The sequence below is a fragment of the Pseudophryne corroboree genome, chromosome 6, assembly GCF_028390025.1.
Source record: "Pseudophryne corroboree isolate aPseCor3 chromosome 6, aPseCor3.hap2, whole genome shotgun sequence".
In the NCBI taxonomy this organism is placed as follows: domain Eukaryota; kingdom Metazoa; phylum Chordata; class Amphibia; order Anura; family Myobatrachidae; genus Pseudophryne; species Pseudophryne corroboree.
Genome location: NC_086449.1, coordinates 601,808,147 through 601,830,232, shown reverse-complemented (window position 1 = coordinate 601,830,232; position 22,086 = coordinate 601,808,147). Strand labels below are relative to the sequence as shown.

General features: G+C 43.4%; 1 protein-coding gene and 1 long non-coding RNA gene across 10 annotated transcripts in view; one reads left to right on the top strand and one right to left on the bottom strand.

Annotated features, from left to right (window-relative positions):
* LOC134933075 (uncharacterized) overlaps positions 1-22,086 on the top strand; it is a 181,961-nt gene that overhangs the window by 74,525 nt on the left and 85,350 nt on the right. For 3 of the 8 annotated variants that reach the window (XM_063928025.1, XM_063928026.1, XM_063928024.1), the window contains exon 1: positions 14,503-15,011. The exons of 1 other annotated variant lie outside the window; for it this stretch is intronic. The gene's annotated coding sequence lies outside the window, so the exon portion shown is untranslated. Of the gene's footprint in view, positions 1-14,474; positions 15,012-16,100; positions 16,155-22,086 lie in introns of those variants that run through there. 4 more of the 8 variants (XR_010179594.1, XR_010179595.1, XR_010179593.1 and 1 more) reach the window with 4 other exon arrangements.
* LOC134933077 (uncharacterized) overlaps positions 1-22,086 on the bottom strand; it is a 108,697-nt gene that overhangs the window by 20,811 nt on the left and 65,800 nt on the right. For both annotated transcript variants that reach the window (XR_010179597.1, XR_010179598.1), the window contains exon 2: positions 16,076-16,107. This is a non-coding gene — a long non-coding RNA (uncharacterized LOC134933077). The remainder of the gene's footprint in view (positions 1-16,075; positions 16,108-22,086) is intronic.

Below are 22,086 nucleotides of genomic sequence, written 5' to 3'. Positions count from 1 at the left end.
ACCCAGTGAGGTCCCTAATTTGCACAAAATGGTAAGCTGCTCAATCAGATTGTGATGTCACTCAGGTGCTAAAAGGGAGGGGTAATTCTGTGTAGGAAAAAAAATGTGTTCCCTAATGCACACCGAGTGAAAAATATTACTACATAATAGTCAGATAATACGGAGATCTTAGTTGCGTATATCTGCAGATATAGGGTTAAGCCCCCAGACCGATCGACAAGGCTTCTCCGTCACTGGGGTCCCTAATACTAGGTATGGGTCCGGGGTGCAGGACCACACAACACCGGCACAGGTCGGCTACCCCAGGTCAGCACACAGGTGAGGCGTTCACTCGGTGTGCATTAGGGAACACATTGTTAGGTCCCTAATTTGACCTGTATTTACTGGAAGTTTTTAGGAGTGACTTACCTTTTCCAGAAAATATCTGCCGTTGGAGATTTTCCTGAGAGAGACCAGTGAAACTCCCTTTATGCACTTGTACACAAATCACGCTTGCGTATGCTCTATACAGCGATAACGATACCTCGATTTTACGCAAAAGCTCGTAAAGGGGTATCAAGTTGCGCTATGTATCGCACCCACAAACATGCGGTCCAATCGCACAGCGTATAGGTACTTGTTACCTATCTGCCATATGACCACGAGTCGATGTACAAACTGCGACCCTCAGCCGGAGCGTAACAAAAAATCTTTTTATTTCAGTACTACACAATGCACAATTCCCTATTACGCTCCTCTGCAAATCTCCTCACGATTTGCGTATTGCAATCTATACTAACGTGAGTCAGCTGCCTCAAGCCACTAAGCCTCCACTCACTTGGTGTACCAACTACGGGATCCCGAATTCCCGGGGTTCATTCCACTCACTCCTGCTTTCACTCACTCAAATACGCTTTGTTTTTCTGTACAGAAAATTTCTACTCGTTCTGGTCAGCAGCTTTACCCCCAGAGGCAATACAGTTTAAACAAAAGTTTTCTACTAATCTGCTTTTGAAACGGATAGTTATGTGCTATTGTAGCATGGCTGCTATCCCACCTTTTAATTGAACAACTATCGTGTGGTTTTATTATGCGCACACAACCCTACGCAAGCTTGCATAATTACGCAACCGTGCGTACCCCTATGCCATGTGTGCGGCCTTGCGCCATGTGCACGTTTTTGTACGCTGTCCTCACGTTCCGTACCACGTGTACCAATGTGCGTACGAAATAAAACAAATCACACAACTCTATAAATGTGAGCAATACTAACTACTATTGCCCACTAGACACAACTTGGTCTGTGTAACCCTTTATGACTGGGCCAGACCTGCGTTTGTGTCTTTACACTTACTTCCTTAAATACTGTTATTTCAAATTTACCTATATAGCAACAAATGTATCCGATTTCACACAGATCTATAATGACTGCAATAATCTATAATTTAAATGATATTATTCAGATTGGATAGCTATCTTGCAGAACATACACTGATATAAATATACACATAATTATAATAATATTATATATATGTACCATTCACTGGCCTCCTATGAGACTCCTTACCTCTAATTTGCATATCAAAGATATTTGCTTTTCACTACTAAAAAAAAGTAGTTACACAGGTTAATTTGCATTTCAATGGCTATCCTACCTAGTAAGCAGATTCTACAAGTCTTGGAAGAAAAAAAAAACAACTTTCTATCTGTTTCCAACCCCCCACTTGATGTAAGGTAATTACGCACAGACAAGAAGGAAAAAAAGAAAACACTTATCTCACCATTTACTCTCACTAGGCCCAATTGAAACTATTTGTAATTGACTATGGCATGGGTTAAATAAATGCATTGGTAACTCATAAATGGTGCTAAGAATGTGACAAAGGAAACTGATTGTTCTGAGCAGACTGAAAATCAGCAATTTAGAAAGTGACCTTTCTAAAATGGCCACTGCTCCTCCCCTTTCCACATCCATGAGGTTTACACAAGATGGTGGACAGGCCATGTGGTTAGGCCAAAATGGAGGACAGACCATGCGGCTTCCTTTGTCACAAAGAAATCACAAATTATACAAGCACCAGAAGTTACTTTAGGCCTGAGTTTAAAAAAAAAACTATATCAAGGCTATGCAGCAACTTTTAAATGTACTTTTAAATCTACTTAACAGATAAACAATCCAATCTGAATCAAACACAATATGACTTATTTGAACTTTGTTTTGCAACAATAAAAATATGCTTTAGCATCTTAAATATTATGAGAAACACATTGTCCCTTGAATTTTCATATCATCGGCTTACTGATAACACAGCAGAACACACGGATATGATTTCTCAGCGTCACGATGCGTCCACCATAAGCTGATCGACCACAGCATCGCGTTTGTAATGTACAGTGCATCATTAATACCGTGATATCGCGGACGAGCCCTCATCTGTAAATACCAAATTGCTTTCTAACAAATATTTAAAATGCCCGCTCTAATATATACTGCAGACGCCAGGCACATCTTATTACCATATACGATAAAAGTGCGCTGTACATCTCAAAACACTACATTCCTTAAGAGAAAAGAATACACCCACACATTATCTGAGTTCCAAAGCTCATTGATGTATATATTTGTTATTAAAAGGATATGTATTCAATATATCACAATGTACAGTATACATATAGTTACATGGTTACAATTTATACAGTAATCAGTTAATACAAAATACATACAGTTACAGGCCAGCATACCATACCATTCCCTCAATGCATCCTCCTCTTAATATATATATCTCTCTCAGCAAATAAATGCAGGAACTGGTCTGGCAACATCTCCACCATCGTCTGGGACACAATAGCAACTAACTCCTGTGTGTGTCTGATCAGCAATGTGTTATCTAGTTTGGGGGAGTGCACACATCTAGTCTAAGGGAGGGAACTTTCTCATTCATGATGAGTCACTGGTCTGTTCGTATGCTAACCAGGTTCAGCCTTGAAGACATCAAAAGGGCTGGCCTGAGTTTCCTGTCCATCACCTGTTTGGAATGTCCATTGTCCTAATAAGAGTGATTTTAGCTTTCATACATTTAATCATAACTACTTGTTGCAATGTCCTATAACTTAATAACAAGTATCAAATGAATCTACACATTAATCTGGTTGCTTTAATACCAAATATGACATGTCTATCTGGCTCCGCTCCAATAATATGCATACATGACGTTACTCCATTATATAATTTTTAAATCATTATGATGGCTTGATATTATTATAAATTATGTGCTGTATGAAATATGTGTCAAATCTATCTCTGTGGCATGTCCGTGTAAATGCGTGTGTTACCATATATTGCTGTGCTCGCTGCGCGTATTTGCAAGCATAGCGACTCATAATGTGTGTAGTCTGTATGTTCTCTCTATGTAATATTTTTGACTTCGACAAAACAAAAACAAAGATGAATCCAGATCCAAAACCAATACACAAGGGTAAGCACATATCTCTAGTTTTGCAATCCAACCATTTTACTAAAGTAAAAACTGACAGAAAACTGACCAAATGATCAACTTTATCGGAACAACTATTGATTGTTTTACATAGACAAGTATAAAAACCACAGATTTACTAAACATCAGTTTTCAAAGCGACGGCCAACCCACCCAAATAAAATACTACCAATCAAGCGCCAGTACAGCAGGAATCCTTCAATCTTTTTTTTTTTTTTTTGCTGTATAAGTCCAGTCCAATAATACTGCCGTATATGTCCAGTGGTACTGCCATATAATTCCAGTGATACTGCCGTATATGTCCAGTGGTACTGCCGTATAAATCCAGTGGTAGTGCCGTATAAATCCAGTGGTACTGGCGTATATATTCAGTCCAGTGGTACTGCCGTATAAGTCCAGTGATACTGCCGTATATGTCCAGTGATACTGCCGTATATGTCCAGTGGTACTGTCATTTAAATCCAGTGGTACTGCCGAATAAATTTAGTGGTCCTGGCGTATAAATCCAGTCCAGTGGTACTGCCGTATAAATCAAGTCCAGTGATACTGCCGTATAAGTCCAGTGGTACTGCCATATAATGCCAGTGATACTGCTGTATATGTCCAGTGGTACGGCCATATAATTCCAGTGATACTGCCGTATATGTCCAGTGATACTGCAGTATATGTCCAGTGGAACTGGCGTATAAATCCAGTAGTACTGGCGTATAAATCCAGTCCAGTGGTACTGCCATATAAATCCAGTCCAGTGATACTGCCATATAAGTCCATTGGTACTGCCATATAATTGCAGTGATACTGTTGTTTATGTCCAGTGGTACTGCCATATAATTCCAGTGATACTGCTGTATATGTCCAGTGGTAATGACGTATAAATTCAGTGGTAGTGCCGTATAAATCCAGTGGTACATGCGTATAAATCCAGTCCAGTGGTACTGCCATATAAGTCCAGTGATACTGCCGTATATGTCCAGTGATACTGCCGTATATGTCCAGTGGTACTGCTGTATATGTCCAGTGGTACTGCTGTATAAATCCAGTGATACTGCGTATAAATCCAGTGATACTGCCATATATGTCCAGTGGTACTGCCGTAAAAGTCCAGTCCAGTGTTACTGCTGTATAAGTCCAGTGATACTGCCGTATAAATCCAATGGTACTGCCGTATAAATCCAGTCCAGTGGTACTGTCGTATAAATCCAGTCCAATGATACTGCCATATATGTCCAGTGGTACTGCTATATATTTCCGTTGATACTGCTGTATATGTCCAGTGGTACTGCCATATAATTCCAGTGATACTGCCGTATATGTCCAGTAATACTGCCGTATATGTCCATTGGTACTGCTGTATAAATCCAGTGATACTGCGTATAAATCCAGTGATACTGCCATATATGTCCAGTGGTACTGCCGTACAAGTCCAGTCCAGTGATACTGCCGTATAAGTCCAGTGATACTGCTGTATAAATCCAATGGTACTGACGTATATGTTCAGTGTTACTGCCATATAAGTCCAGTCCAGTGATACTGCCGTATATGTCCAGTGGTACTGCCGTATTAATCCAGTGGCAGTGCCGTATAAATCCAGTTTTACTGGTGTATAAATCCAGTTCAGTGGTACTGCCATATATGTCCAGTGATACTGCCATATATGTCCAGTGATACTGCCGTATATGTCCAGTGGTACTGCCGTATAACTCCAGTGGTACTGCCGTATAACTCCAGTCCAGTGGTACTGCCGTATATGTCCAGTGATACTGCCATATATGTCCAGTGGTACTGCCGTATAAATCCAGTGGTACTACCGTATAAATCCAGTGGTACTGGCGTATAAATTCAGTCCAGTGGTACTGCCGTATAAATCCAGTCCAGTGATACTGTCGTATAAGTGCAGTGGTACTGCTATATAATTCCACTGATACTGCTGTATATATCCAGTGGTACTGCCATATAATTCCAGTGATACTGCCGTATATGTACAGTGGTACTGCCGTATAAATCCAATAATACTGACATATAAATCCAGTGATACTGTCTTATATGTCCAGTGGTACTGCCATATAAGTCCAGTCCAGTGATACTGCTGTATTTTCCAGTGATACTGCCATATAATTCCAGTGATACTGTCATATAAATCTAGTGGTAGTCCTGTATAAATCCAGTGGTATTGGCGTATAAATCCAGTCCAGTGGTACTGCCATATAAGTCCAGTGATACTGCCGTATATGTCCAGTGGTACTGCCGTCTAAGTCCAGTCCAGTGGTGCTGCCATGTAAGTTCAGTTGTGCTGTCCTGTGCTGTATATTATTTACTCTAAAAAAAGGGGTTATTAATATTTAATCCAAATAATTTTTACAGGGTTTGCACTGTGTAGTGTAGCGGTACGTTCTCCTTTGCTGCATTTTGTTATATAACTCCAGAAAAATGATGGAGAACAAAAATTTGGAGGATAAAATAGGGAAAAATCAAGAACCACTTCCTCCTACTGCTGCTGCAGCTGCTGCTGCTGTTGTTGCTGTTGGGAATCAATCATCATCCCAGAGGGGAAGTTGGAAGACCATTTGTACTACTTCAACTAAGCAAATGACTGTCCAACAGTCTTTTTTGCGAGGAAGACGAAATATGACAGTAGTCATCCTATTGCAAAGTGGATAACTGAGGCCTTGACAGCTATGTTGGTGTTAGACGTGCGTCCGGTATCTGCCATTAGTGCAGTGGGACTGCAGTGCCAACCCTAGATGGGCTGTGCAGCACACTTTTGTCGCTTAGCTTAGCTACCTCATTGCTCCTCTTTTACTTCTTTGCATAATGTGCTGTTTGGGTCCTATGTTTTTTTAAGTGCCATCCTGTCTGCCACTGCAGTGCCACTCCTAGATAGGCCAAGTGTTTGTGCCGCACACTTGTGTCGCTTAGCTTAGTCATTCAGCTACCTCATTGCACCTCTTTTACTTCCTTGCATGATGTGCTGTTTGGGGACTATTTTTTTTAAGTGCCATCCTGTCTGACACTGCAGTGCCACTCCTAGATGGGCCAGGTGTTTGTGCCACACACTTGTGTCACTTAGTTTAGTCATACAACTACCTCATTGCACCTCTTTTACTTCTTTGCATGATGTGCTGTTTGGGGCCTTTTTTTTTTAAGTGACATCCTGTCTGACATAGCAGTGCCACTCCTAGATGGGCCAGGTGTTTGTGCCGCACACCTGTGTCGCTTAGCTTAGCCATCCAGCTACTGTACCTCATTGCACCTCTTTTTCTTCTTTGCATCATGTGCTGTTTGGGGCCTATTTTTTTTAAATCTGCCATCCTGTCTGACACTGCAGTGCCACTCCTAGATGGGCCAGGTGTTTGTGCCGCACACTTGTGTCGCTTAGCCTAGTCATACAGCCACCTTGGTGCAACCTTTTGGCCTAAAAACAATATTGTGAGGTGTTCAGAACAGACTGGAAGTGAGTGGAAAGGATTGTTATTGAGGTTAATAATACCATAGGATCAAAGTTACCCCCAAATTTTGTGATTTTATCTGTTTTTATGTTTTTTTCAAAAATCATCCAGATCCAAAACCAAAACACGAAAGCCTGGTTTTGGCAAAACCTATCCAAATTCAAAACACGAGCATGGAATCAGAACCAAAACCAAAACACAGAAAGTGTCCGCCGCACATCTCTATTATATATGTGTATATATATATATATATATATATATATATATATTTGCTGTCTACACTGTGCAAAATGTAAAGCAAACATCTGCTTCCTCATGATCCACCCACAGCAGAATAGGGAAATGAAGTGCATCAGAAAGTACATACAAATCAAACAGTTTCCACAAAATTAAAATCTATTTATATCTTTATAAGTGTACATACAGTATTAAGCAGCAACATGTGATTAAACCAATACTGCCAGTGATCTTAAGTAAAACTGTAAGTTTCCTAGTTGCTGAGGTGCTGTAATATTTCCTCCTGCAGGCAAGGATATTATACTGATCCTCAGTAATCTCCAGAATATTACGGAAAGCTAAGCTTTGCTTTATGAGACCATAATGCAGGTTATTTTTATGGGTGTGTATATGCTTGGTGGTGCAATTGTATGCTTATTCTTTCTGAGAGATGTCTACAACTGTACACACTGTATAAAGAACAGGGTTTCCAGACTAGAACTAAATCCTGGAATTTGGGAAGACAGCTGGAGGGCAAAGAGTGACATAAGGCAACAAATGGAGCCATTTAGAAACACACTGCTTGGTTGCAACAAAGAGCAGATGTTAATTGTCTACAGACAGCAGTAAAAACACACAAGTGTGTTATAAAAGGTAGACAATAGCGAGTGGTGGCTGTATCTCTGGAATATTGTATACAATAATATTAGCTGGTGCATCAATGAGAAATGCTGTGAATAACACCTCTGGGTCTACACCATATTGAATTGTTCTGAAACTCTTTACCTGCCAGAGACGTTTTAGAACTAGTACATGGCCAAGTCACTTTATGCTTGGGGCGTTTCTACAGAGGAGGGGGCCCATGTGCACTTCCGGGTGGACCCCCTCCTCTGATCGGCGCTGTAGACTCCGGCATTGTCTCCAGAAACATGGCACACGCCATGATCCGGAGACCAATTTGGCTACCGCACATGCGCGGTGGCCATTTTGGCGGCGATTTCCGCTGCGATCGCTGCGCCTGCAGCTGGACTCCGGTAAAGGAAGTATTTAAATGGGTGCAGTGTGTGCGGTGTGGCCCCCCCGGACCCAGGGGCCCATGTGCAGCGCACACATTGCACACATTATAGAAACGCCAATGCACCTACTTGATTTTAACCATTTGTAAGTCATTTTAAGTAGGGGGGTTTAGAACAAAGCAACAGGTCATCTGTGTTAAGTACCATTAGACTATTCCATACCTCCCAATTTACGTCTCTTGGGAATAGGGACATGCGGCTGGAAAGGGGATGGGGCCTCAGTCAATCAGAACTCTCATAGCTGATGAAAGTATTTAACATTTCACCTATATATCTCTAGCTTATCAGAACAGACATCATTTAACTTTCTCAACAACAACGCCCTCATACAGCTCTGACCTTGCTACAAGATGCTTTCTGCCACATCTTCATAATAGCCTAGACTAGCCCCACCTGATACTATGATGTCCTCTGGATACTTCCTGCTACCATCAGGGCCGGGAACAGAAATCTTGGGGCCCGGTACAGTGATATCTCTGGGGCCCCCCAGATTATATTTATATATTTAAAGTACAACGGAATATGCTGTGCTATTAAAGAAACTATTTATAAATAATATATATATATATATTTGTTTATCTATACAGATATATAAATATGTATATCTCTTCTACCTCCCCCACACGCACCACAGTCTGTGTCTCCCTCTCTACTTGCTCCCTCACACCCCACAGTCTGTCTCTCCCCAATGGCTCCATGCTGCATTCCCAGCTCCCTCATCACATCTCAAAGCCCTGTATCCTCTCACCTGTGCTGCACTCCCCAGTATACAGACCTGAACACCGCACAGCAGGTACCATGCAGCCCTCACACACCACCAGAAGAGGTTGGCACAGGTCACAGGAGTCCTGGCCAATGGAGCTGCTGCCATGTACCATAACTGGGATAACGCCGGAATCCCGACCGCCACAATCCCGACATATTCTTCCTCCGTGGGTGTCCACGACACCCATAGAGGGAGAATATAATAGTGTGCCGAGCGTAGCGAGGCACCGTGCCCGCAAGGGGCTGCGTTCCACTCGCCACCCCTGTCGGGATTGTGTAATCGGGATTCCGGCGTTGGTATTTCGACCGCCGGGATCCCGTCCAGCGGGATTACGTACTGATCCCCCATAACTGCCTACTACAGAGCTGGACCCAGAAGAGTGGGTGCACTCTTGCGCCACACAGTCACTGTGTGTGAGAGGCTCCTCTCACTCTGAGGCTGCACTCACAATGCCTATAGCTTGCTGCCCCATTTGGACAAGATGGCACATATCCCTGCCGGTCAGTAAGTGGCCTATTCTTGGGTCCCCTCTAATCCTTGGGTCCCGGTACAGGTGTCCCCTTTGACCCCCCCTGTCGCCGACCCTGGCTACCATACCTATCTATGCTTAGACTCCTGCTGTCTCAGCATTGAGTATCCCAGGGGGTAGGGATTAGGGTTGGGGATAGGGGGAGAAATACTCATTGGAATGCTGCAGCATTAGAGCTCTGCGCTGGAAGTCTCTCTCATGTGACTGCCGGGAACTGGAAGGAGACGCTGGAGTCACAGCTGCCGCTGGTAGAAGGTAAGAAGCCACTAGACCACCAGGAACGGTTTGTTGACAGTTAATCCAAGTAGACATGATGAATGTCGACTTGGTCACTGTCAACATACTAACATGCTGTATGTCGACAGTTCGGTCCAGTGTTCGACATCATTGACATACTCATGTCAACATGACGACTGTCGAAAAGTCATACCACACTAATTTTTTCTTTCTTATAGTAGGCTCATAGCATTAATATCCTTTCATTTGTTTTATATAATATAAACAGCAGCACAAATGTTACTCATTTGTATACTCTGATTAAACAAATACAAAACCAATCTGATGGACTGCACTCCATGGCACCAATGGGGAGGGTATCAGATACTGGGCAAGATGGACGATCCTGGATCTGCCACTAACAGCGCCCCACCTTACCTGTCAGCACTGCGGCTTCTGCCTGTCAGCCTAGCATACTCTGCTGGTCTGTGGTAGCTGCACTATTGTTAGATATTATGTGATCTGGATCTTTTAGTAGTCCTGTATTTTCATTTTCTCCTCACAGTATGTGATCTGTAGTCATTTATAAAGACACACGTGTCTGTTTCTTGTAACGGTCTACCATAAATATAAATCCCTTTGAGTATTGGGTGTTTGTGCTCTGCAGATAAATAACTCTGTTACAACATCAATAAAACTAACAATAGTACCAAGCCATTGGTAACTAGAGCACAACAATTCTGACCACTTTATCAAAAATAGCTGCATGTGGTAATGTAATCCATCAGGAGGCAGCGAGGCGGCTTGGCGTGGCATTTCTGACAGTAGCCCATGGCTGGATGGGGATTTGCATTCAAATACAGAATGTTCTTGAGAAAATCGAACGAACATTTGGGAAAAGGGATTTGTTGTGTGTTCCATTGGTTTATTTTTCAGGAAGGCTGTTTCCTTTTATGGCGAAATACTTGGAGCATGGGATTAACTGTGCATACATTTAAGGGGTTGCTGTGCATTCTATTAATTAAACTCAGAAAAGCAGTAGAAAAGTGTATTTAAGAATTTTCATTTTTTATGCCTTATAATCCACAGAAATTTATGAGTGGGTGAATGTTAGGCACAAAAAATGCAATGGTTCCCCTTGACATGACACCCACGAGGGCCCACGGTAGTCCTAATTGACTGCTGAAAATCTGTATCAGATGTTTCATCCAAAAGTCCCAGATGTGATTTACTAGCGATAGATACTCGTGCGTTACAGCTTTTCTAGGTCATTCAATGCAACGGCAACTTTGTATGTGGTTAACATTAGTGAATGTTACTGATAATAACTGGGTATTACAACTAGTGATGTGCGGAACGGTTCTCTAGAAATCTGGACCCACCTGAATTTTGCACATCTGAACTGAGGAGATTCAACCCGAATCCCGGTTCTAATCTTCCTGCGATTTGGATTTTAAATTCAATTTTCAGGCTTTGGATTTCAAAAATGACATAATTTTAGCTGTTTTTATCCATTTTCATGAATACGAAATCCGAGTTCCGAATCAAAACACTTGAGTGTGGTTTTGCAACATCAAAACACGTTGATGAACTTAGGGTGTGTACACACGGTGAGATCCCTGCTATGTTCGATTTTGACTATGCGATTTCCCTTGAACTCCCCCAGAGCCCAGATAGCACAGATTGTACAGATTTTGACTATCTGTGTTTGAGATTTGTCTATGTACGATTTTGACTAAGTGCCAATTTTGACTATACTTTATACTAGATAGTACACTAGATAGTGAAGATTGACTTGCCTGCACAGTCTATCTAGCCTTACGATACCGACCCCACGGGAGCGCGCATCGGGATCGAATCTGTATCGCAAGCTGCCTAGCACCATGAGATATGCACTAACTTTTCATAAGATTACAGATTTATCTCACCGTGTGTACACACCCTTAGAACTGAAACCAAGTTTTATTTTACGGTGCATACAGTATGGCTGGTTGCCAGGATATGCGCATGTGTCTATCAGCACAGGAAAACTGTACATCTGTCAGCATTATATGTGGATCTGCCTCTTTGGCCCATTGAATGCTGGTAGGAATGCCAATATGATGATGTCATTATTTGTGCAGTAAAAAGACTACAAAAAGGATTAATTTATTTACATTTTATTTTAAGTGTCCTGGGAACCAATGTTTCACGTGTAGACTTGTAGATTTGGATGAATCATCATACAAGAGCACAATTATGGCTTCATATCTGACACATAGAATAGTTACATAGAATAGTTCCCTCAAAGATCATTTCAAGTACTGTATGTGTCAACACTGCATGGGACAGGAGTAACTAAACATATAGAGCGAAATGTTCTTCCACAGACCATTTGCTGTTCCTATCAACCGGAGGCAAATGTTTCACTTGTTTCTATTTAATTTTAAAATCAATGGCCACTTGATGAATGAATGAGCTCATTATTTCCATGTAGGCTTGTGATCTAGATCCACTTGTCTTCGAGGACTGTATCATGGACATCTAACAAAAATGCCAGGCAGATGCTCATTTATAAACACAAAGAAGGAGCCTGAGCTTGCTAATTAGTTATTGGAAAGGCAGTATGTTACTGAGTATAATCCTTGTTTTGTATGATTTGTTCCTTAAGATTGACACTTTTTAAATTCTTTGCTGGGAGCAGAGGCTTATGTTCACTGCCCTGGTAGATCTGACATCTGTTGGGTAGGTCTGGCAGGACAGACGGAGAACATAGGATGTACAGTGACATCTCACGTGTGTGCTCTGCTACAGCAGTTGTCACCAAACCTGATATATTTTTACATTTTATGAGTAACACAATGAAGTGGATTGTTTGATCTCTAAAACAAGCTAGGTAACCATATTGGCTTAACAGAATATACTGAGGTCAGCCACCTGCTAGGTGACCTGGAAAACATGAACTGTTGAGGATTCTTGAAGACAGAGTTTGGGAACCACTGGTCTATGGGGCTAATTCAGGTTGGATCGCAGTGTGCGATCCAACCGCAAAAATTAGAAAAAGATGTGGGCGCATGTGCAGAGCCTGTCCTGCGCATGTGCCCGCATGTTCTGTGTGTGTGTGTGTGTGGGGGGGGGGGGGGTCATACAAGGGCAATCAGGCAGAGGCACGTGACGTCACACGCAGCTGCCACGTTCGGAAACATGGCGGCTGGCCTCCTGCGGGTGCAGCTAAGCTGCACTGGCAGGAGACTTCCTTAATTTCTGCTATCAAGCAGAAATTGCGATCGCATCACAATTTCTGCTTGTTGAAGGGGGGGAGGCGGTGGTCAGCATGCTGGGCAGTCTTGCCCTGCGATGGGCGGCACCCAGCATGCTAACAAAAGGATTGCAAATTCTGCTAATTAGCAGAATTTGCAATACTTACTGAATTAGGCCCTTTGTTCCTCATTCAGCATCAGTTGCAGTTTTGCTAAAAAAAGTAAAACTGCAACAGCTATCACTCGCATGCTGTCGGCTGCCCAGCATAGGGTAAGGCTGCCCAGCATGCTAATGTTGGCCAGCAAAGCGATCACAATTGAATTGCGATCAGGGGTGCCGATAGCTTTATAGCTTTGCCGGGTCCCGATAATATGGGGTGTGTGGCCAATGAGGCAGCATGACCAGATTGCTGTATTGAAAATCTAACAAAAAAAATTGACGTGCGGCCGCGAAGTGGGTGAGCACCGCGCAGGAGTAGGGGGCACCGGTCTCAGTACCGGTGGGCGCCGCAGGGCAGTTGGCGGTGGTGGGAGGGTGCAATCATTCCCCATCCTTTCATCACAGGAGATGCTGGGCGTCGCTGAGCTGCCTCTCTCCCCAGCACACGCCAGAGTGTGCTGGGCTGGGAGAGAGGCTGCTGCAGCGGTGGCCACTCCCCAGCTGACATCACATGCGACTATCAGCAACAGGGAAGGAGGAGGGCAGCAGGACCTGGACCCCTCTAATGGGCCCAAGCCTGGGTGAAAAGTACCTGACACCCCTCTCTGCGCCACTGATTGCGATTACTTAGATGAATAAGGGAAGGCCCCCCCGCATGTAGTCATGCGGCTGCCTCGAACCTGTCCCCGTTTCCGACACCATGCCCCCACAATACCACCCCATGAACGCCTCTGCTTGTCAATCAGGCGGAGCCGTTCACATCAATGCGATGCCATTACATTGGCCGCCTAGCGCACATTCAAAACGGACCCTGCAGGTGCACATTGGCCCAAAAATTGGCCCAATGCGATCGCAACGCTAATGTAATGCTTGCTGAATAGGACCCTATGTTCTCACACCCACACTGTTTACTGCTAAAAGTCACACCAATCTGCCCTAACTGGTTAATGTACTTGCCTCTACTAACGTTGACCTTACAAATGGTAGAGATGCTTTTACAAATGTTGTCAGGATTTGGGTTAAAATAATTCCACACCCAAGAGGCGGCTTTTTTGGTGTTATGCCAAGACATGACAATGGCCGTCTTTTTATCACAGGCAAGACCTGCTGCTACTGGTGACTGACTTAAGACTTACAAACAACATCCACATCATCAACGTCCTTATTAGTGTAACCCCTAGTATGTATGAGGGTATTCAATAGTATTTATGCTCCACAGTGGTCTTTCGTGACATATGTATATATTATATGTGTACATAAATGATTTGTAATAATGATTGTATATTTATTTATTTGTACCTGCATGAATTTCATGATGTGAACAAGTAACCAATGCCTGCATATTCGGGGGCATAGAGTGGCATGCGAGGGACGGAGAGGTTGAGCTGGAGGCTCCCCGTGCACAAGGGTAACTGCCTGGGGGGTGAGCTGAGACTGACTCGCGGGGAAGAGAAAAAGACAGTTGCTCGTGTGAGGTCGTCAGTTGGTGGTGCAGGGAGGAGAGACAGAGCAGCAGCGGAGGTGTGAGCACCGGACGATAGAGGAGAGGTGAACTTATGGAAAGATTTGGGGGAGTGTATCCACGAAGCTCCCTGCCACCCGCATTGATCGATCCGCTGTAAGCCGAACAGAGGCGAATGGATCTCGTCTATGACCCATCAGAAGCCGCACTGAAGTCCGCCTCCTAAGTGAGTGGCGGTACGTACTGGCAAGGCAGAGAGCTAGGAGGGAGGTGCGGCTGGGATACTAAGAGCGATGCGACCCTCCGGAGCTGCTGGATAGAGGACACAGCCTCATAGAGACTGAAGGGCAGCTGTCCTGGCCAATAATTGAGTTGGGAGGAGGAGTCGAGGGAGAGGCTATTCCCCTTTCAGGCTGACAGATGAATACGTAAGTGTTTAATACAGCCACACTGCACACAGGTATAGCACCTATCTGAGCTTATGATGTAAAGGTGACAGGACTAGAAACTGTCAGGAGGAAGCTATTATTGCCAAACATATTTAACACTCCTATTAGGTACCAAGAGTATAATCTGCTGTTCACTGCTGTTCTCACATGACTGCTGGTAATCATCTGTAGACTACTAAACCATTAAAATCAGATGAGGAGTGCCCAAAACAGTAGAATCATAATACACCAGACTATTTGAACTATATTCGAGAAATTATAATTTCTACAATTATACTACTACTTAACGAGATGGTGAGAGGAGGAGGAATCTGCGCTACTCAGTGATGTTGCCTGAACCTGAATACCTTAACAGTCAATATTTATGGATACTGTCCGTGCATATAACCCACTAGTGGATAGTGCATAGGGTCCTATTGCGTATAACCAGGGTCATTACTGGTTAACCAAAGTCTAGCTCCAGAAAACAAGATATCTTCAGTAATAGTACAGCTCTGATGAGGACTCAGAGAAAGAGTTGAGTATAAAAGACTAGGAACACAGAGTACCACTGAAGGACTCCCTGAATGCGGGTCTGTATTATTCAATTAAATACCCTTCAAGCCAGCCCAATAGCAGAAGGAAGGAGGACCAGCCAAATTTAAAGGGAAAGCCACTTCAATTGCACGGGAGTAACAATAGGAGCGGTGAACCCATTAGACTTCTAATATAATTTGCAGCTTGGAAAGTATACTGTCTAACAGACCTATATTTAATGATACAATTCTATCATAATCGTAATGAACTGCAGTGTGCACACTATAACCGTGGGCCCAAGTAACTGAGTATATATATAATTCATGTATGAGTACCCGGGTCACTCTAGGTAAAAAAAAATTGGTTTCACCCACAGTTTTTATGTCTTGCATGCATTACTGATTGTATAGGCGAAATATTTTTTTTCAGTATATGTATTATATGTTAGGTTGTGAGTACCATCAATATAACCCTAATTGTTGTAGAATTTAACCTGTTGGTAATAAAATAACCTTAAGAATACTTACCGGTGATGTTGTTTCCACATCCAAGGAAGAACCTGCAACGAAGAAATAGAAGGTGTAAAAGGTAACTCCGTGATATGAGGTACTTTATTATTAAGCAATTCATCATATTAAAACACTATTCACTCCTCCTGTAGAGGGTGTACTGGGGTAATTGGATTGGTGTACTGGGTGGAAATTACTCCAACACAATCACAAACGGCAGTCCTAAACTAGCCGGGGAGATATACCAAAATCCCAAATAGTTTAGGTGGAGGCACTGGGCGGTGATACAGGGTACCCCTGGGTGAATAGAGGGGTTACATTAGCATCAGATACACAAATATTCCCCTCATCCTGTTGCACTACTTCCAGAGGGGCATACTAAATTTCTATTATGTCACCATCTTTACTTATACTGCTCATACCCACATTTGCAGATGGTGCAGAAATGATGGAAGGAGGCTTCTCTACAATTACAATGTCAGAAATGTCAGACTCACACATTGCTACTGTGGACACCCCTAGACTTTCCTCTGACTGAGATGTGTAAACATACAGTTTGTTGTTCAGCCTCAGTGTTCTTTTTTTTAGGCATTTATTTGTTTTAAATGTGACACCTCTACTAGACAGGACCGTCTTTTCGTATGGGCTCAATGGGCTCTTGCCCAAGGGCCCCAGGAGTATAAGGGTCCTAGGCTGATACCAAAACCAATCTTTGGTGGAGACAAGGTGCGCAATCAAACCAAGTGAGTCAGCCCAGTGAAAAATACAAAAGGAAGTTTCACCTGCTTCCAAGACAATTTCAATACAAACAAGTAGTATTCCACTCTGCCGCTTCACTAGGCTTACATGTAAAGGAATATCTTCATATCCTTAGAACCTAAGTATACCTTACATCCAATTTTTCAAAAATGGATGTGGTTTACAAAGAAAAGAGAAAAGAACATATAGTGCAGAGACCTTTTTCTTAAAATAAATATGTCTTTATAAGACAGATGTACACTCACAAAGCAACTTGTAAAAATGAGCTCATCACAATTTCTTTCTCTTATGCTGGCTTCCAGAAGGGTTAATCTTCTTTCTCCACAATTCCAACCTAAATGTAGTGTGTATGTGTCTACCACATGGGTAGAACACAATATCTCACACACATAAAGCAAAAAGAGGCTTATAGTGCAGACGTCCTTAAAAAGTATACAAGTTTTTATTTCGACAAATTTGCACTTACATCACATAGATATTTAAAAGCATGTAGAATCTCTATATCAGCTCCCACAGATGCCAAAGAAATCCCACTGGAACGCAGAGATCGCAATAAGCAGCTGGAAGGCTACAGTCCCGGGAAACATGTAGCTCACCCTTCTAGGGGACAACGATGGTATTCAGGCAAACAGCGGGACAGTGGTGCACACCCGCTTAACGCGTTTCGGTTTCCCTTTTTCAAAAGCGGTTAATGCTACACTAAACAACCCCTCCTTATATACCCCAAGATCCTCCCATTTAATGACAAACAGCTGTACAATGTTTAAAAATTCATTAGCGGTGTTCCGGCTGCTCGTAGATTCCGGCCACGTGATTTTGCGTTCCACCGCCGGAGGTCTAGTTTCACTTCCGTCTTCCTGTATGTGCAGTTCATGAGCGTATCAAAACGCCGTGATGGCGGAAGTTCGTCAGACACAGTTCTATCTCCTTATGTATGCAGTTCACGTGCGTTCCAACTCTTATGATAGCGGAAGTCCATTCATATAGCAAGGATAAAAACAAGGGGCTCAAATTCAATAAATAAAAAATGAAAATTAAAAAAGACAATATATTAAAATTAAGCAATAAAAATAACTCATTTATTTAAAAACCACTTTAATTCGAATTCACCATTAAGCCCACGTGGTACCAATGTTTTTAAATCAAATATCCACTTTATTTCTGTTTTGGCTAATCTCGTTTCTACATTTTTATTTTTTTATCCTAAGCTGATAGATGAGGGTCCCCTCTTTCCAGGGGTACCATATTTTTTTAAACGGCCCTGGGGAACCGGAGATATCCGACTTAAAACAGTGGTCCCCATCCAAGCCTGTTAATTCCTCTTCCCAGCCAGATAGCTCGGGTTCTGGCTGACTTAGATTTTTTTGAGGGTATAATCCAAAAGCTGGGACTCTCCCCTTTTAGTGGCCACTGGCAGCTTGTCTCTATTATACCCAGAACCAGAGATATCAGCCTTCAAGCAGCTAGTCCCTGCTCCAGCTCCACATGCCTAATATGCAGTTTTAGATTTTCATTGGTGAATTGCTCTGGCTCCTGAATTCTGATCCCCAAGTTCCCACTACTTCCTGAAAAGTGTCCCGAGAACCTCCAGAAAGTTTTTTTTTATCCCATTCAAAGCTAAGAAATATATTTTCAGGAACTTGAGATATCTGCAGTCAAGCAAGCTCCCGCCGGAAAATGATAAATATTTAGCCCACTCCACTATCCACCACTCCCCTACGTATTAAACACCCCCTACCACCCTGGAATTCAAGTACCAGGTACCCTTCATTCAGCCTAAAGCCTCATCTACAGTTTAGTGTACTCCCTCCTGCCCCATCTGTGCAGTAAAGGAGTAATTAACTCCAGGTCCTACATGCTGAGCGGAAGATAGAACACCCCCTTCCGCCCGCAGGACATCAAAGCTCCCGCTGATGGCACCCCCCACCCCTACCGCTGGAGGATAGGTAGGGGGCCCAGTGCATTGCTGTGCCCAGTGGCCTACATTGCTGTTAAGACGGCCCTTCTACTAGACTCAGAGCAAGAAGGTATTGTATCATCATTGTCATATCCTGGCACTCCTCTCTCCGGCCTGGTCTGCATACTGTATAGGGCTTTCCAGGGGTTTGCTGTCTCCTGTGCAGTGTTGTTACTATGGCCATGTTGTAGGAGGACCTACGTTCACTTTCCATCTTCTCTGGCAAGCTCTGGTCGCTGGACACTGCCATCTTGGAAAGCATCACCTGAATGTATCCAAGCCAAATGCGTACTTAGAGGGGTATTCAGAGGTGGATGCAAATTTGCTGAATTTGCAAACTGACGTGATTTGGACACAGTGCTTGCATAGTGCATGGAAGGATGCGAACGCATAGTGATTTACATGCGGCAGGTAGTCGCGGGCAGTGACTCTGTGTTGGGGGGGAGTGGTACAGAAAACACAAGCATATCATGGCCATTTGGAGGGTGGCTGGATGATGTTGCCTGCATTTCATGCGACCGGAAACATGGCGGCGGTGCACCTGTATACGCAACAGAGGCCTTCCAGGGGGTGACACCAAAATGCTGTCTCCTCCCAAGTAACAGGAGCCAGGTGCTGCAGTGTGATACTATCCTGCAGCAACCAGCATTGCAGACACTAGTCTCGGGGGGAAACCCAGCATCTACAGGAAAGCTGGGCATGCCCCTAAAGTGATGTAACCGGTGGGCTAACCACTAGGCCATGCCCCCATAGTGATGTCAACAGAGAGACTACTGCAAGGCCATGCCCCTTTCTGTGAGGACATGCCCCTTTCTCTGGAGGTATACTTACATAGTTACAAAGTTAGTGAGGTTGAAAAGAGGCAAAAAGCCCATTGTGTTCAACCTGTATTGTGTTAAGCTGTTCATATTATAATGCGCCTGCTGAAGTAATTGTTTAGTACCAATTGACAACTATGATTCTTATCACTCCCATATATTTAATGTCAATAAGTTAAATGCTATAGCACTGGATACATTTTCCAGTTAGAAATTTGTCCAATCCGTTTTTAAATGCATTTACAGAGTCTACCATTATTACCTTCTCCGGCAGAGGGAGTTCCAAATCTTTATTGCCCTTTCCGTGAAGAACCCTTTCCTACGTTGTGTACTGAATTTTCTCTTCTCTAGCCTCAGCGAGTGCCCACGTGTCCTATACAGAGTTCTTGTAATAAACAAACCTGCTAACTCCTTGTAATGACCCTTCACATATTTAAAGATATTAATAATGTCTCCTCTTAGACGCCTCTTTTCTAATGTATACATATTTAACCTAGTAAGCCTTTCCTCGTACTCCAGTGTCTCTAACCCTTTAATCAATTTAGTAGCTCGCCTTTGAACTCTTTCTACTTCCCCGATATCTTTTTTATAATATGGTGCCCAAAACTGAACACAATATTCCAGGCAGGGCCGGTTCTTGCCCTTGTGGCGCCCCGATCGAAACGATAGGGGCGTGGCTTCATATGGGGGAGTGGTCAGTTACACCCCCATTTGTGCCCCCTGTAGCGCAGCTGAAAGAGAAAAAAAAATGTATACTTACTATCCCCGCTCCTGATTCCAGACCGCTGCAGACCTCCGCCGGCGCTGCTCCTCTCCTCGGATCAGCATAGACACTAGAGGTCAATTATGACCCCTAGAATCTGTGCCACAATGCTGTGCGGTGCGCGATGACATCATTGCGCACCGCACAGCAAAGGTCCCCTCCACAAAGGGAAACTAGACTCGTAGCGTCTGGTTCCCTTCACAGCGGGGGGCACAGTAGCGGATCTTGCCATGGTGCGGCGCCCTCCGGATGGCGCCGGCGACCTCTGGAAGGTGGCGCCCCGGGCAAAAGTCCTGCTTGCCCGTGGCAAGATCCGCTACTGATTCCAGGTGCGGACGTACCAATGATTTGTACAGCGGCAGGATTATATCCTCGTCCCTTGTCTCAATGCTTTGTTTAATGCACGCAAGCACTTTACTTGCCTTCTTTGCTGCATTTTGACATTGTGTACTGTTATTAAGCCTATTATCTATGAGCACTCCCAAATCTTTTTCCACCACAGTTACCCCTATATTTTCCCCATTTAGAGTGTAGGATGCAAGTGTGTTTTTTTGTCCCAAAATGCGTAACTTTGCATTTTTCTATACTGAACCTCATTCTCCATTTAGATGCCCAGGTTTCAAGTTTCAAGTACTATTTGCTGCACCACGTGTCACCGACCCCAGTGCTGCCACCGATAGACATATATATATATTGTATCTGCTATTTTTTGCCTCAATCTATTCTGTTATGAGATGAATAGTCTATGTGGATATGAAAGACAGCTGAGACCTGGAAGACTATAAGGAGTTATAAAATTTTATTCTAATAAGAACTTCTATGAAGTTTTCTATGATATTCAATGAATATCAAGATACAGGACATAATATTATGGCTAGGATTTAAATAAGTATTAGACTGATAAGTAAATGTCTAAAACATAGTGGGCCAGATGCATCATCGCTTGGAAAGTGATAAAATGGAGAGTGAAAAGGTCCCAGCCAATCAGCTCCTAACTGGCATTTTTCAAACACAGCCTGTGACATGGCAGTTAAGAGCTGATTGGCTGGCACTTTTTCACTCTCCACATGATGCATCTAGCCCCGTGTTTCATCAATATCTGAAATGCAATTATATTATTCATAGTAAGATGTCCACTTTAACCACACAAAGTGGACTGTCTATTAGAGATGAGCGGGTTCGGTTCCTCGGAATCCGAACCCCCCCGAACTTCAGCCTTTTTACACGGGTCCGAGGCAGACTCAGATCTTCCCGCCTTGCTCGGTTAACCCGAGCGCGTCTGAACGTCATCATCCCGCTGTCGGATTCTCGCGAGGCTCATATTCTATCGCGAGACTTGGATTCTATATAAGGAGCCGCGCGTCGCCGCCATTTTCACACGTGCATTGAGATTGATAGGGAGAGGACGTGGCTGGCGTCCTCTCCGTTTAGATAGAGAGTGAGACACTTGATTTACTAGTAATTTAATTTTAGTAATTTTGGGGAGCATTAGGACTGGAGTACTCAGAGAGTGCAGAGTTTTGCTGATAGTTATACTAGTGACCACCAGTTTTATTTATTATTTAAAATCCGTTCTCTGCCTGAAAAAAAACGATACACAGTCACATACCATATCTGTGCTCAGCCTCAGTGTGCTGCATGATTGATAATATCATCTATGTATATCTGACTGTGCTGAGTGCTCACTGCTCACACAGCTTAATTGTGGGGGAGACTGGGGAGCAGTTATAGC